The sequence below is a fragment of the Desmodus rotundus genome, chromosome 12 (genome assembly GCF_022682495.2).
Source record: "Desmodus rotundus isolate HL8 chromosome 12, HLdesRot8A.1, whole genome shotgun sequence".
In the NCBI taxonomy this organism is placed as follows: domain Eukaryota; kingdom Metazoa; phylum Chordata; class Mammalia; order Chiroptera; family Phyllostomidae; genus Desmodus; species Desmodus rotundus.
The window spans coordinates 18,167,664-18,186,241 of record NC_071398.1 but is presented as its reverse complement, the minus strand read 5'-3'; positions in this window follow the sequence as shown (position 1 = coordinate 18,186,241).

Here is an 18,578-nt window from a genome sequence, read left to right as displayed (position 1 = left end):
GATGATTGTATTCCAGGCTATTATTTTGCATATGTATATTATTATTGCTTTCTAGAGTTACACTTTTAATGCATAAGGATAAATAAAAGAAATAAAAACATTTATGTAGATATAGAATTAGTATTACTTATGTATAATACACATTCTTATTTTTCCCTCAAAAGTTTGGGCAAAAAAGTGAATTATACATGGCAAAATACAGTGGTATATGAAGAAGTAAAAACTGCTGATGGAAGTGTGGATTAGTATACTCATTTTGGAAAACGATTTGGCATTATCCAGTAAAGTGGAAGGTGGAAATAGCCTATCACCTACCAATTCTACTCCTAGACATCTATCCTAGAGAAATTTGCACATAGGCCCTGGAAACAAACAAGAATTTCAGAGCAGCAGTGGTTGTAATGACAAACTGAAAAAAAAGAAAATAACCACGTGTGTGAAAATTGATAAAGTATATTCATACAATGGAATATCCAACAGCAAAACAAATGAACAAAACCTACATAAATCAATGACAATCCCCAAAACAAGTTGATTAAAAGAGTCAAATCACTAAAAAATACATTAGTATGATAACATTATATTAATTAAAAAAAACTGTGCTATAGTTACGCAGGGCACAAAAACCTCTGGGTACCAATAACAGAAATTATTTAAAATACTAGTGTATGTATTGAGAAAGAGGGTGACTTCAATGTCTAGACCAGCACTGTTCAAAAGTACTTTCTACAATGATGGAAATAGTTTATATCTGCACTGTCAAGTACAGTAATTGCTAGCTACACATGGTTTTAGAGCACTTGAAATATGGTTAGTGGAACTGAGAAACTAAACTTTAAATTTTATTTTATTTAATTAATTAAAATTTAATTAGCCACATGTGGCTAATGGCTACTGGTCATTACAGGTCTACACCATAAATCTTTCTACAACTATGGTAGTTTGCCAAATCTACGCTTATATATTTGGTAAATAACTCAAAAGACGTTCAAAGAAAAATGACATTGCTATGATAAATCTCTTCCTATTTCCATCTATTTAGTTATGTAAACAGGTTTGATAAGGCTTACATCAGCAAAACAAAAATATAAATATATATTGATTCAGTCAAGTCAGTAGATTCACATACAGTCACATGAATTGAGGAAAAAACTCTCATGTATCTCATCTATAGATGTGTTGCCAAAAATTTACTTAAAAAAATAATTACCCAAATTTGATATTATATTTATTTTAATCAATTGTGTACAAAAAATAATTGTAATGTTAATTTGATAATTTTAATGTGCAGAGCAGAAGATTCCCAAACTTTCTTGGTTCATGGGGCCCTTAGTGTTAGAGTAGTTTTTCCAAGGCTCTCCTAGGCTAAAAAGAAAGTCCCTACAACTTAGTACTAAACAGCAGTAGTTCAGGTCATGCCCAACAGATGTCACTGTGTTTCTCTGAAAAACTTACAATAGCCAGTAGTGCCCCTGTGAGTTAACTACAATGCTGGCTACCTTGATGCACAGTTTGGCATCCATGTACCGAGAGCCTTTTGGGTATAGAAATGAAACAACTGGCAAATCTAGATAAAGGATATATAGGAGTATCTTATATTTCCAATGTTTAGGAGTTTTCAAGAGTCATTTAACTAATGGAAAACATAAAGGACATATAGAATAAAAAAACAGATTTTAAGAATTTACAAAGATTATAACTAATTTGGGGGCAGGTATGTAATGAGTGGTATGACTATTCGGGGACCCAAAAATACATTTTGAAGTTTAGCTTAAATATCCTACAAAAGAAATGGATAGATATGTACATACATAAATATACCAGTGCATATTATGGGAAAAGATTTTTAATTGTTTGAGGTGTACAAGGCTGTATTTAACAGAAAATAAGTCTCTTCCAGCTCACACCTCATCTTTCCACACTGAAGGCTTCTTGTGGCCACAAAGTGATGGAGACTGTCTGCTTAGCTATTCCTTGTTGATTGACTAGACCGTGCTAAGAAAATAGATCCACACTGGGAAGGTGTAACTGAATGAGAGAGAGAGACAGAGAAAGAGAGATGTGCATGTAGTGGGAAAAAGAAGAAAATGACTTGAAGACAATGTTAAAGAGGGTTTAGGGGGGAGGGATTAAAGGTCATCACACATTTTTTAGAATCTACAATAAAATGAAACTAGTTATATTTTCCATGTTATATTTAAAAATTTATTTTCTCTATGGCATTTTCTGTAAGTAGTTCCTACTTACAGTTTAAATCAGTAGTATATAAAAAAAAGCAAGAGAAGTTTCTTAAGAATAGCAGGCATAGTAGTGTAAAGTCATGTCAAAATAAAACATCTCTAGCTAAACATATACATGTATTTTGAATATAATATTAAGATAGTTTTTCACCATTCAACTCACCCATTTTCTATAATAAACTAGGCAGAATTTGAAGTGAATAGATGTCTTGGCTTGCTTATTACTACTCTTTATTATAAGAGAATGTTTCTTGGCAAACTAAAGAAAATTTTTCACCACCAGCAAGGATTTTCAAGAGAGCAGAAGTTACCATCTTTAAAAGGAGGTCTATGTGAAAATAATTTTTCCCCAATTACAAAGTAAAATTTAAAAGACTAGCTTAATGAACTCTCAAATGTCTTCCTTATCCAAAGTTGGTATTTTTCCCACTCTCCTTTAATTTTTTAAAGAGAAATTTAGAAAATTAGTTTTTCTTTCGATTCCTCACCAGTACAAAGGGGACAGTGACAGTCACTTCACTGAGTTGTTGTGGCAGTAAAGATACGTGTGGGCAAGTCCTGTGCTATCCTGCATGGTCATACCGTGCACACCACCAAAGTTATTTCTCCGCATTCTCTGCCTCTTACTTTGGCTTAAATGAAACTCTATGTCTTCAGGTTCTTGGAATACACTGCAGTTCCACTTTGATGGATGTTTTTAGGTGAATTCATGGCATTGTGGGTTAAATGAGAACTTGGAGTTTATACAATTCCTAACAACTCTCTTTGATGTGTCCATCACTAGTTCATTTCCTACAATTCTGGGAATTTCCCAAGGCTACATTCTAATTTTTTTACTCCGTTGACACTTCCCTTTTGAAGGTTTTAGATTAGTCTTATGGCTTCAGACGTTATCAAGTTGGGGTTATCATACACGCATCTACAAATACACTCCTTACCTTCTTTCCAGTCCTCTATCCACCACTGTCCATAAAATATTTTAATTGTTTTGCCACCACAACTTTTAAAACAAAAAGTCCACCTCTCCCAAGAACTATCGCTATAAATTTTCCCAGTTATCAATAACGCCTTCAGAGTTTCCAGCCTGGCAGACTTGGTATCATTTTCTTTTTTTCTACTTCTATTTAGATCTACCACGATAAAGTGTGCTAGTGGTTTGAGATTCACTTTTTCATCAATATCATAGTCCCCCCACCCCCAGTTCCCAATTTTTCCACTTCCCAGCCCCCTAGCCTTAATCCATGTGTGATTATTGCAATGGATTATTAGGAATTCTCTTCATCATTTGACCTTTTCTACACCAATCAAACTTTGAGAATATTTGTACAATGCTATTATTCTTCAGCTCAAGTACCCATAGTGGCTGCCTATTCCTCATTTTAAAAAGCCTAGTCAGTAAGTCTATCACTCAGGGTACTTCATCACTGAAACTACAATTTTATTGACTACAGCTTTACTTCCAGAAAACATATTGCACACTAACTGCTCTATTATGTGTGCTATCCTCAAGTTTGACTTTCCTCACCTTCCAGCCTTTCTGGTCTGCCATTGGTAAAACATTGCCAAAAGAACATCTTCATTACTGTGATGAGAGTGGGAGATCATCAAAGGGAAGGGGAAAACTTCTTCAGATGACCATTTGTTCTGTGATTAAAAAAAAAAAATGACTTCCAGTCAAGATGGTGACACAGGTAAGCATGGCTTGACTCTTCACACAACTGCATCAAATTTACAACTAAAATATGTAACAATCATCACTTAGAACTGTCAGAAATAGAGTTGAATGGAAGTCTGACAACTACAGAATTAAAGAAATCACACCCATCCAGACTGGTAGGAGGGGCGATGATACAGACCTTGGCCTGCACCACCTGGGAAACCCAGAACCTGTGTACCCTTTGGACAGCTACAGACCACATCAGGGCACCACTACCTGCCCCTGCACAGCCCATCCTGCATGGAGGGTGGAGGCTGATGGTCAGTGGTCACAGCCAGTCCTTACAGCTGACTGGACTTGCTAAATCCCTCATATTGACCTGCCAACAGCAATCAAGGCTCAACTACAAGAGGAGAATATACTCAGCCCACATGAAGGGCACACCTCAAGTACCCAGCTTGGGTAATAGGAGAGGCTATGCCACTGGACCTCATAGGACACCTACTACATTAGGCCACACTACCAAGACAGGGAGTCATAGAAGCTCTATGTAATACATAGAAACAAATGCAGGGAGGCTGCCAAAATGAGCAGACAAAGAAACATAGTCCAGATGAAAGAACAGATTAAAACTCCAGAAAAAGAACTAAACAAAATGGAGATCGGCAATCTGTCAGAGGCAGAGCTCAGAACTCTGGTTGTAAGGATGCGCAAGGGACTTAGTGAGGTCCTCAATAGCATAAAAAAGATCCAGTTAGAAAGGAAGGATACTCTAATTGAAATAAAGAACAATTTACAGGGAAACAACAGTACTGTAGATGACATTGAGAGTCAAATTAATGATTTGGAACATAAGGAAGCAAGAAATAACCAATTGGAAAAGAAGAAGAAAAAGAATTTAAAAAAACAAAGATAGAGTAAGCAGCCTCTGGGAGAACTTCAAGTATTTCAATATTTGCATCATAGGGGTGCCAGAATGACAAGAGAAGGAGCAAGAAATTGGAAATCTATTTGACAGAATAATGAAAGAAAACTTCCCTAATTTGGTGAAGTAAACAGACATATAAGCCCAGGAATCACAAAGTTCCAAACAAGATGGATACAAAGAGGCCCACTCTAAGACACATTATAATTAAAATGCCAAAGGTTAAAGATAAAGAGAGAATCTTAAAAACAGCAAGAGAAAAAGCAGATAGTTACCTACAGGGGAGTTCCCATAAGACTGTCAGCTGATTTCTCAAAAAAAATTTTGCAGACTGGTAAAGACTGGCAAAAAATTTTCAAAGTCATGAAAAGCAGGGACCTATAGCCAAGATTGCTCTACCCAGCAAAACTATCATTTAGAATTGAAGGGCAAATAAAGAACTTGCCAGACAAGAAAAAACAAGGAGTTCATCATCACCAAACCATTATTATATGAAATGCTAAAAGGGACTTATTTAAGAAAAAGATCAAAACTATGAACAATAAAATGGCAATAAATACAATCTATTAACAATTGAATCTAAAAAACAAACTAAGCAAACAAGAACAGAGACAGAATCATGGATACAGAGAGCATTTTATGGTTGCCAGATGGAGGGGGGTATAGGGGAATAGGTGAAGAGGTAAGGGGATTAATTACAAGTAGGTAGTTACAGAATAGCCATGGGGATGTGAAGTACAGTATAGAAAATGGAATAGCCAAAGAACTTATATGCATGACCTAAGGACATGAACAATGATGTGGGGATGGCCTGAGGGAGTGGGGGATGGAGAGGGGAAAAGGGGGAAAAATTGGGACAACTGTAATAGCATAATCAATAAAATATAATTTAAAAAGGACCCAAAATGATGTTTTTGAAATGACAACATAGTTTGGATCTGATCACCAACCTGAATGAACAGTATTTGCCGACAACATTACAAATGGGAAATTGATGAATATATGTGTAGAGTAAATTTTCTGTAGAAGACGATACCCTGCCAGATGATAATTTGGCAAGCAAGCAAGAAGAGTTATGGTTGGTGCATTAAAGGTGCTCAAATAAACTCACTGTTTATCAAATGCATTTTATTTAGGAGACAATGCTGTATAGTGCAGTGTTTCTCAAATGTAAGAAATATACAGACCTTTTAAAATGCAATCACACAAAATCTTAATGTTATATTACTTAAATATGTACACACATAAAATCACAAAATTAGGTATAATGTACTGTTTTTAAGCTCCTATAAGTATAAAACTAAAACAAATTTACAAATTAAAAATCCAAAAATATTTAAATAAAAATAGTTTAATAAATTGTTTTATTAAAACTAAATCACTAATGTTGAGTTTAATAGAGGGTGATATTTCTTCAGTTCTGGTTCTATATTTAATGTGTTTATGTATTTAAAATTTTTAATATTGCTAATGTGGACACTGCCTATTTAGAGAAGTATGGTACTTGTATGCTGTATTAAAATGGCCTTAATGTTCACTGAGCTCCAAACTATATATTTCTGTACTTTAATATATGTAAGTTAAACCTTAATGTAACTTTGTTCACAATTTAAATGCTTTATTTGATACTACAGTGTAACCAGGTTTATACCTTAACCAACCCCTGCTCATAAAAACAATTTTTGAATGCGTATTTTAATAAGTTATCATTATTGTACAGCTTCTATTTGAAGACACATCTTCTATTTGAAGACACATTTGAAACTACACTAAATAATCTGATTGATGGAATTTAGAACAGAGTATTGGACCCTGTAGAATTATTTCAAGGAGGTACCTGCTAAGATAGGGTCTGTGCAATATAATGGAAGTTTCAAATTCAATATGGAACCAACTGCTGCAGGGTATGTTCATTTGGGCTCACTGTGCCTGTACAGCCCTGCTCTGCTACATGTCAGTCCTCTCTGAACCACTACGACACCCTCATTGTTAGGTTGCATCACGGCACTTCTTTGCAGGCACTAGCAAAGAATATGAGAGAAAAAATAAACATAAATAATTGATTCAAAATCACAAGTTAGTACTTTGTTACAGAAAGTCTTTAAGATTATTCACGACATTATTTATAATCAATAAAATGAAAGCACAATTTAAAATTGTCAGAGAATTTTCTTTCTTATAGCACTTATTACCTTCTAACATATTATATATATAACCTCTGCTTACTAGCCATCCCCACAAGAATGTAAGCTCATTAAGGCGGCACATTTTATTTTCCCCTCCATAATGTATCCCCCAAATGTGCCTAGAATAGCATAATAAGCACTCAGCAAATGTGTTGAAAAAAGTGAAAAATTTGTCATAAAATGATATCTGGAGAAGCTGCATTCTTTTAGGATTCCCAGATTGAGAAATACTGGCGTGGAGGAAAAGGCTTTGGCTTAGAAGTCAGAGAGACCCGAGTGTGAGTCTATTTCTTAGCTATTATCTCTTATTCTGCTGCTCACTAGGTGCGTGGCTTTGGGCAAGTACTTAAATTCAGGGAGTCTGTTATGTTTTCTTTAATAAAATGTAAAGTTTGGTAAAATTGAGGAAGATGGCTGGTACATAAAATACCAGCATATATGGAGATCATCATTATTAGTAGTATTAGAGATGTCATAGAAAAAATACTTAAATAAACTATACTTTTCTATGATTTTCCCTTCCTTAATTCATCTTACTCATAAAAGGTAAAATAATGAATAAATGAAATGAATGAAAAGGTAAAAAGAAATAGGATGTAAAACTTCCACTGAAACAACTGCATGAAAATACTGGAAGATGTTTTCATAATCATTTGTCAGATGTTGAAAGAGTTTGGCTATAACAGGGCTGTAAAATAAGCCCCAAACAAAGAATAAACAAGAAAAGAGAAATAGGTAAAATACATGAAATAAAATAAAGATTATTTTGTGACCTGAGCTACACATGAGTGGTTTTCTCTCTCAGCATTCAGTACACTTTACTTCCCACCTTCTTCCTACCTGCAAGTTCTCCTTGGCTCATCAGGACTCTAACCCTCAGGCCAACCCTGAAGGAAGAATTAACCTACTTATTGAACCCTTAGGCAGTGTGCATGGCCAGGAACCTGGGTATTTGGGGAACACACTGAGGTAATCTCAGCATTTTACTGCAATATCTCACAACCACTGAAGGAAGAGGTTTAAAGCTATTTATTACAATAAGAAAAAGCAGCGTAAATGTATTTTTTGGTTTAAGTTTTTCTGTCAAATGTAATTCTCAAAATTCTTTGGAAGTGCAAATAGATTTAAGATCTGTTTCAGGTAAACACTATTTATTTTATAAAGGGAGGATAAAATATAGCTTAGTTTTAGGGAAGGGACATTTCATTGGTATTCACAGTTTCGCACAAAATAAGCCAGCCATTCTGGATGGCTAAATTCAGTTTTAACCCAAACCATGTTCCAATATTGCAAAAAAGTTATTGGTAGATTTAAAATAGGTTTTCCCTCCAACATCCTTAATAACACTAAGCAGTAGTTAAGTGTGAAATACACCCTGAAAATAACTTGAGTGTTAATGGCCAAGCAAACCCAAGCCCATAGACTTTCTCTTGCCCTTACTTGTCACCTAGTTCTGCCAGGGTGCTAGTTCAACTAATGGTCTTCTTTAACGCCAATGTGCAGTAAAAATAATCTTAAAACCACCTCCACTCAGCTGATTCACTATATTGCCCTTCATTCTACATTCTTTCTATGAAAACGTGATTGATATATACCTTGCTGAAGGTTCGTGGCTAATAAACTATTCTGTAGTATGGCCAGGTACTTCTTCCGTCAGTTAAGCGGAAGTTTACTAAAGATCATTTGTGTTTATTTTCAATACTGCTTATGCCCATTGTGCTTGTTACTTTTATTACAGACTCTAACTATATATAAACTGATAAAATATTAGTGCAAAAAGAAAACTATAGACTGTATAAAAACAACAAACTAAGCTGAATGCTCTAAAAGGACTCAATAAAGAGGTCACTAAAAATTAACCTGAATTAGGTGTGGATAAGACACAGATTAGCAGAATAATTATTGATACCAACAAGTTTTCTGTATTCAAATTGTTTCAAAATGTCTTTACTATTTCCAAAGAAATCAAAACAGAAATCATATATCATGTATTAAGGGTGTGACTTTGGTGAGAGCATCAAGAATGCCATTCAACAATATACTCAAAACATCTTAGCGGCTTTACATCTAAGAATTGGTGAAAGAAAACTGCTTTATGTTTCAAAGACAGTAAAATGCTTTAGTACTACACTTTTATTATTCCCAGCTCTAACTGACATTTTTGGTTAAATGCCCAATTACAGGTCCCAATTGTATCAATTAAGAGGGTTCAACTCTATTAATCTTGATTGTTTTTCCTTAGTCTCAGAATACTGGACACTTCAGATTATAGGTTCCCCCACCACCCTTAAATTCTACTGAAAAGCATCTGCTAAAAATGTTAGTCGTTAGTTAGTACCTAAGGGTTTTGACCTGAATTTAAAATTTAATGTAAGATTTCAAAGAGTAAGTAATAACAAGAAATACAACTACCAGAGAAGGTTAATAAGCAGTTAAAGAAGCAAGAGTAACTTAGGTGCACCGAAAACACAACTTTGCAAGCCAGGAGAGAAGTAAGGGAGGATGAGTATTTTAAAGATAGAGACAGTAAGTCAAAAGACAAAAACAATTTTTATAACACCAAAGGATGGATGCTTGATGTGAACCAAACCTGAAGATACAATTTTAATTATTGGTTATAGTGAACGAAGTTCATTAGCTAGAAAATGGTTATTTGAACTATAATGTATCCAGTGTGGAATTCTATGCACCAGTGTGGAATTCTATGCAGTAGTTAACAATAGGGCAGATATGTAGACATAGATAAGAAAATATCCCAGTGCTTTAATATTGAGTAAAAAGTGCAAGATGCTGAAAAAATAGGATCCCATTTTTGCTCAACATTTTGCATATGTCATTGTACATGCAGAGAAAGTCTTAAAGAACATACAGAAAGCTGTCAGCAATGATCATCCTGGAGAGTGGCAGTGAGGATGGGGCATACTTTACCTTTTCACATGTCTATAGGCTCATTGTCTTGCAAAAATAATTTGTTACTTTCTAAGTAAATAACAAGCATCTAGAGTTTTGGAAAAAAGGCAAGGTGAACAATGTCAATACAGAATTGGTGGCTTTAGAAAAGGTACTTTATATCTCAGTTTAAACACTTTGGATTTTGTTGATGTTTATAAGTTTATGACTTATGCTGCGATAGGGAAAAGACAGTATGAGATGCCTTTTTCAAAAGAAATGACTGAGAAAGAATGCACTGAAACAAACTAATGAGATCGACATTGATGACTACATCTCATCTTATCTCTGTTTATGTTTTTGCTCTGTTACAGGGGATTTCCTTTCACATTACTAATTCAGTCAATGACGTCATTTTATCAATTCTATTACGTTTTTGTTCTGACTGTCATGGCTTTTAACCTGCTCTGATTTCTCCTTTGCGTGGAAGCCTCTTATGTGTTCTTTCTCTCTGAATCTAAGGATTCAAAATGAAGCTTAAAAAGTTTTTTGATTCTTGCATCATCTACTGTTCCTCTGGGGTCAAGAATTCATTTTTCTCATTTTATTTTTTTCATACTCATTTTGCTGATTTCCCTCACATTCTCGTGATCTTTAGAAAGGAAGTTCTTGTTTACAACGGAAGAACTAAGTTGCTTGTTGGATGAAGCCATCATGGATTTCTTGCACTTGTGTCACCTGTTTCTCCTCCCTCAGCTAGCTGACGACCACTTTGATTAAATGCAAGAGCCAGGCAAACAGACTCATGATCCAGTGATCAGATACAGAAAGGAGTCTTTGCCACAGTGTTGAAGGGGACTTGCGTAGGTGAGAAGCCCTTAGTATATTTATAGAGCATCTCCTACTAGACATAAAAAGTACTTACCATGGTTTTTAGTGCAAGGACAAATCCTTCACTGGAGTGTCTATATAGGCTGAAGGGGTTGCCTTTAACCATCACGTCTCCTTACTCTCCATCAATCTGTGACAACTTCTGTCTTTCCTTGTTTTTCCATGATCTTAACACTGTTAAAGAATACAGATTAGTTCTTCTGTAGAAAAACCCTCAATTTGATGTTGTCTGAAATTTTCTCATTACTAGACCAACATTATGCATTTTTGCCAAGGTGATGGTAAACTCAAGATGATATGATGAGAGTGTATCATTTCAAGAAGTACCTGGTGTCAGAACGTGCCCGTACTGGTTGATAGTGACTCTGAAAACATAGTTAAGGTGGTATCTGCCAAGATTCTCCTCAGTAAAGTTATTATTTTTCTCTTTGTAATTAATTAATATCTTTTAAGGGAGATAGCTTGATGGGATATAAGAAGCAAGTAAAGAACAATTTCTTTGCTGTTATACTTTTATCTGGAAATTTTAGCATCTATAGATGATTATTACCACCAATAATTATTTCTGTACTATTTGCCAGCCAAATGGTGATGTTTTATTTCTATTTTTCTTTCTACACTTATTCATTGGAATTTTACTATAGGAAAGAGCTGTCATTTGCTTCAATTTATTTAATTTTTTAATATCATTATAGCTTCACGGATATTTATTTAATGCTATGGGTTATAATCCATTACTGGCATTATATATTCTATTCACATGGGGCTTTAAAAAGTACTTTTTATGGTTGATTTCAAATATGATTGTGTGTTCTGAGAAAACACAATCTGAATATCACCTTTTGGACATCTATTGAGATTTCCTTTGTGACAAAGTATTTGGTTAATATTTTGGGAAATGTTCTTTGTATGCAAGAAGACATAATGAGCATTCTCTTCTGGTTCTGAATTTTTCATTGTGAACTATATAACATGTGAAAGTGTACCAAATATAATTATATGCTTAGTGGATTATTATAAAGCAGATACCTGTGTTACCACTACCCAGTCGAAAAAATATAATCTTGATAGTGACAGAAAAACATCCCAAGTGCTATGTTCTGATATGTCTTCCCTGTTCACCATCCCTCCCCACCAGCCCAGAGAAAACCAATTTCTTGATTTTTAGGTTATCTAGTTACCTGCTTCTCCTAAAAACTATACTTTAGAGAAACAAGATATATTATGGAAACATGATTAATCAATTAATATCACAAAAGGAAACTTCAAAATAAGGAGTATTGCCAGAGGCAAAAATATACGTAATAATGATAAGAGGTTCAATTCACTAAAAATGCATTGTCCTAAATGCATACGCATCTAATAACAAAACTTCAAAGTACAAGAAACAAAAATGACAGAAATAAAGACAAATAGCAAAAAGTTCCCACTTGCAATTGAGGATTTTAACACTTCTTCCTCAGTAATTGATAGAACAAGCGGACAGCGAATCAGAAAAGATATAGATGTGAACAACTATTAACTGAACCTATTAGAATCTTATACATAACAACTGCAGAATACACACACACACAGAACTTATATACATATATGTATATTGTGCACTTATTTACACATATATACACACATACATGTTTAAATGCATGTGGAACATGCAATATCTAGTTGGGTTTTAATATCCATTTTCTTTGCTAATGAGCATAAACACACTTTCAGATGTTTACTGGCTATTTGGCTATATTTGTGGATGCTGTTGAGGTTCTGCCTTCAGGGAACCCTATTTAGGACAGCTGCTACAAGTATAGATGCATAATCTAGAAAATGTCCTAGAGTCTGGCAGGCTGTAGTGGTGCAAATGGTAAGACTTTCACTTATGTTGACTGGGGATGTGACAGAGTGGAAAGAAATGTACCAGCCTGTGTAATTCTCTGGTATTTTTGAGCAATGACGAAGAGATATGCCTAAGTATTAGGACTATGGAATTGGATGGTTATTGCTGAGCACCACTGATTTAATGAAGAAAGAGAGTGACAGACTTAGGTCAATTAAACACCAATTTAAAGCAAAGAATAGAAATCGAAGGTCAAACACGATTAGGAATATGACTGAATTATAAGAGTGTCAGAGCTAAGGAGAAGGCTGATTTCTCAGCCCACTCAATTCTTCTCTGGCAATATCAGGGCCCTAAAAGAGAAGTGGGACTATATATGACCTAGGATGGGGATATCAGGGTTGATGCAATTGAGAATTTTCTTTTAAGAAAAAATATTTTATTTATTTATTTTTAGAGAGGGGATGGGAGGGAGAAAGAAAGGGAAAGAAACACCAATGTGTGGTTGCCTCTTGAGTGCCCCCTCCTGGGGACCTAGCCTGCAAACCAGGCATGTGCCCTGACTGGGAATTGAACCAGCAACCCTTTGGTTCACTGGCCAGTGCTCAATCCAGTGAGCCATACCAGCCAGGGTGATGCAATTGAGAATTTTCAACATCCAGGTTACCTTCAATCCTTTGGCCCTGTAGAAGGGACTCACTTCCACTCCTTAGGAGATAGGGACTCCACTTCATTTGATGAACAGAGGTTTCAAATGAGGCCGGCGCCTATCATGCTTTCCTTTTGCAAAACCTGACTTTACCTCCTGGGCATGAGAGCAGTAACTAGTCAAGTCTCAGTATGTTCTCACTGGGGAAATCTTGGGCCTTCCAAGGGAGGAGAGAGATTTAATGCTAGTAGATGGAAGAGAATGACAGGGTCATAGCACCTGGCTAATAAGTACCATAGGCACTGGCAGAATATGTGTGGGAGTAGATCCTAAGGGTGCTGGGCCAGGGAAATGGAATACAAAACTGCTTAATAGGGGAACTTTTCCATGATTCAGACTTAATGCCCTGAGAGAACAACCTTGGAGTCATTTTTTAAAAAGATAGGGTGGTTCTTGGAAACCTGAAAAGAGCAATGACTCACAGTAAATAAAGTTGAGATATGACAACTAATGTTATAAACTATTCAGAAAGTATTAAAAACCTCAAAGAAATGGGTATGTTGGAGTGAAAAATTTTATATAAGACCAAAACCCCGCTCAGTATGCTCTCTGGAAGGATATGAAGATGCTTCATTTACCAGCATCATTGAATAGCTTAGCAGTGACTATTCTCTGTAGGTGGGGACTTAAAAGGTGACGGTGTTATGGAAATGGAAACCCTTCTATAAATGTAGATGATATAATGCAGGCATAGCAGAGATTAGGTGGTAGCACTTACTTAGCAGAGGAATTGTGGAATAAGTTTTATGATAGATGTAAGTTTTGAAAGGCAACCAGTGGAGGCCTGACTCAGGGATTATGGAGATGGCTCACAGAATTTGATGTTACTAGAGGCAAGATGGGCAGTCCACAAAGGTGTTCTATATATACAACATATATTCAAGAGAGATCAATATTGGATGAGCAGAAAGACAAAGTTGGCTACTCCAATGGAAAGTCATTATCCCTCGCTTAGTTTCTAGACCACAGCCACTTCTCCTCTGCAGAATTCATCAATTGAGAGAGAAGCTAAGTCCACTTGTGGCCACAGAGAGCGATAGAATACAGTAGTGGCTGACTTCACTTTTCTGGGATCTGCTTCTATGAGCTCTGAAATATCCTGTCTTATAATAATATATCTATTCCAACTTTCATTTGATTAGTGTTAATATGGTATATCTATTCCTATCCTTTACCTTTTAAACTATTTACATTTAAATACTTATATTTAAAGTGATTTTGATGTATGCAGCTTATATTTGGATCTTGCTGTTTTCTATACAGTCTGACACTTGCTGCCCTTTAATTATGGTATTTAGGCTATTTACATTTAATATGATTATTGAAGATGACATTTAAGTCTATTACCTTGATTATCTTGCTATCTGTTTTGGATTAATTGGGCATTTTTGATAATTCTGTTTTCTCACTTTTGTTAGCTTATTAACTATAACTCTTTGTTGTGTCATTTTTCCTTTTTGGGGGTTTTGTTGTATACAACTTTAACTTATCATAGTCTACCTTCAAATAATATTATACCACTTAATATACAATATAAAAACCTTATAACAGAATTCTTTCATTTCTCCATTTTCTTCAATAGCTTTTGTGCTACTGTTATGAAAAGTTATAAAATAACAAATTGTAATATTTTTTGCTTTAAATAGTCAATTACCTTTAAATACATTTAAATAATAAACAACTTATAAAAATTTACCAATGTAATTACCATTTCCAAGGCTTTTGATAATTTTCCATTTGTCTGAAGAGTTCACTTTATCATTTTTTTTGTAGTGTAGGTCTGCTAACGATGAATTCTTTCAGCATTTGTACCTCTGAAAATGTTTGTATTCACCTTTGCAATTGAAAGATATTTTTGCTGTTAATAGAATTTCAGTTTAATTTTTTTTTCTTTCAATACTTTAAAGATATTTCTCCACTGTCTTTGGGCCTGCATTGACTCCAGTGAGAAATCTGTCATTTTTATCTTTGTTCTTCTATACATGACTTCTTTTCTCCCACTGCTTTTAAAACACTGCTTTTTACTGATTTTAAGCTATTTGATTATGATATACCTTATAGTGTAGTTTTCTTTGGGTTTCTTGTGTTTGGGACTCATTGAGATGGTTGGACCTGTTACTTTATATTTTTCACCAAATTTGGAACAATTTCAGCTATTTCTTTGAACATATTTTTTGTCCCCTATTTGCCCTTCAAGAACTTCAATTATACATATATTAGGTCACATGAAGTTGTCCCACAACTCAGTAATGCTCTGTTCATTATTTTTCTTTTACTTTTCTTTCTACGTGTTATTTTAGATAGTTTCTATTCATATGTCTCTAAATTGACTAATCTTTTCTTCTGAAATATCTATCTGTCACTACTTTCTTGACATGGCATTCTTCATCTCAGACAGGGTAGTTTTAGCCTCTACTGCTTCAGTTAGGGTATTTTTAAAAATCTTACACATTTCTAGTTTTCTGAGGAAATTCCATACTGTTTTCCACAATGGCATGGATGGAACTGGAGAGCATTATGCTAAGTGAAATAAGCCAGGCGGTGAGGGACAAATACCATATGATCTCACCTTTAACTGGAACCTAATCAACAAAAGAAAAAAGCAAACAAAATATAACCAGAGACATTGAAATTAAGAACATTGTAACAATAGCCACAGGGGAGTGGGGAGAGGATAGTGGGGAGAGGGGTCTATAGGAGCTACTATAAAGGACACAAGGACAAAATCAAGGGGGAGGGTTGAGGTGGGGGAGGGAGGTGGGACTGGCTGGGGTGGGGTGGAGGGAAGGGGAGAAAATGCAGACAATTGTAACCGAATAAAAATAAATAAATTAATTTTAAAAAATCTTACACATTTCTATTTAATATGTTAGTGATTTTTTCTAGCTTCTTCAATATATGGAATTCTGCTATAATAGTCTTAATGTCTTTTTAATTTAAATTCTTTAATGCCTTCAACTACTAATTCTATCTTCTGTGTAATTTTTGGTTGTGTTTAGATTAATTTTTCTCATTATGGATTGAAAATTTTTTGTCCCACTCTGTAGCTTATTCTGCCACTTATTTAACAGTGCCATTAAGATAGAAAAAGTTTTCAATTTTGCTAAAGTCCAGCTTATCTTCTTTGTTTATGATTCAGGTTTCTTTCTCCTTATCTATAAAATCTCTTACATAGCCCAAAGACACAAAGATTTTATTTTATATTTTCTTCAAGAACTTTTATAGTGTTAAGTTTTTAATTTTGTTTTTATATCCATTTAAAATTAATATTTGTATATAACTGAGAATGGGTAAAGATATTTATTTTTTTATCTGGCTTTAGCACTATGTATTAAAAAGACTAAACTCTCTTCAATGGAATGTCTTTGACCCTTTTCCAAAAAACTGTGTCTATATTGGGGCTGTCGCTTCTGTTCCACTAATCTCTAAAAATACTCTATGGGAGTCTATTCTTACATAATTATCACACTGTTTTGATTATTGTGGCTTATTTTTTCCTACATCTATTAAACTGATTATTTAAAAAGATCTGGTGATAGAGTGAATCTAATTGATTTTAGAATGCTAAGCCAAATTTTCATTCTTGGAGTAAACCTGAACTGGTCATTCTTTTTATACGTTATCTAACTCGATTTGCTAATATTTTGTTAAGGATTTTTGTGTTTATGTTTATGGGAGTTATTGGTCTGTAGTTCTCTGTTCTTACATCGTCTTTGCCTGGTTTTGGCACCAGAATAATGTTGACCTCCTAAAATAAGTTGGAAAGTGTTCCTTCCTTTTCTATTTCCTAAAAGAGATTGTTCAGGACTGGCATTATTTCTTCCTTAAAGGTTTGTAGAACTTGCCAGTGAAGGAATCTGGGCTGAATGTTTTCTTTATAGAAAGGTATTTTAACTACAAATTCAATTTCTTTAGCAGACATAAAACTATTTAAGTTATTTCCTCTTGAATAAATATTGGTTATTTGCCTTTCAAGGAATGTTTCTATTTCATGTTGGTTATCAAATTTATTGACAGTGTTGTTGTGTCCTTGTCCTTTATTATTCATTTGATATCTGGCAGATCTTTGGTGACGTTCCTTCTTTCATTTCCGCTTGTGGTAATTTGTGGCCTTTCACTTTTTTCTTGTTCAGTTTCACAAGATGTTTATAAATTTTTGTATTCTTTGCAAAGAATCAGCTTTTGGGTATATTGGTTTTCTCTGCTGTTTTCAATTTCATTCATTTATGCTCTTGATTATTTCCTTTATTCTTCGTGCTCGGATTTAATTTGTTATCTTAAGACAATTAAATTGATTCAAAACCTTTTTTTGGTTTCTCGAATAAAGTATTATATCTTATTTCTCCAAAAGCACTTTTGAAAAGCTACATCTTATAATTTTATAATGTTTTCATTGTCATTCAATTAAAAATTTTTCTAATTTCCCTCTGACTGCCTCTTTGATCTGTGTATTATTTAGAAATACATTTAATTTCCAAAAATTTGGGATTTCCCAGATATATTTCTGTTATTGATTAGTTCAGCTTGTTTGAGGTTAGAGACTATATTTTGTCTAAAGTCAATACTTTTAAATTTGTTGAGATTTTCTTTAATGAATCAGAAAGTGGTATATTAAAAAAATTTGTATTCTGCTCTTGCTGGGTGGAGTATTCTTCTCATTTTTATTTTCTTAAATGGCTATTAATTTTCTGAAAATAAAACTTCGCCAAAAAAAGAAATATGTCACATAAGGTTAGATTCAGAAATCTGATGGTTCAATGTATGAGTTTGAAAGATCAAAAATTAGTTTATAAGAAGTTTATAATATTAAATAATTCTCAATATGAACTTCATTAGGTACATGTAAGTACATGTACATACACTTAATGACATAAGAGACCAAGCACTGCCAATTAAATTCAGATAATGAATAAGTAACCTTTTTCATGCTTACCTCCCAATCTGTTGCCAGTATGATCCAATGTCCCCATTGTCTATATTCATTTAGTTGCACTGAATTTATTTTAGTTCTTCCAAGCAGCCATAGTCTGTTCCTGCCTCAGGATTTACTGTCTAATATATCTTCAACTTTCAGAATTCACCTTGAATTCACTTTCTTCAGAAAACCTTTTCTGACATTCCTTCAAAGACCAGGTCCTCCTGATGTGCATTTTCATGGCACCCTGTACCTCTGTTTCACAGAGCTTTTTATGACTGAAATAAAAAATATAAAGCCAGATTGTCACATTATCAAAGATGTTAAGATATCTC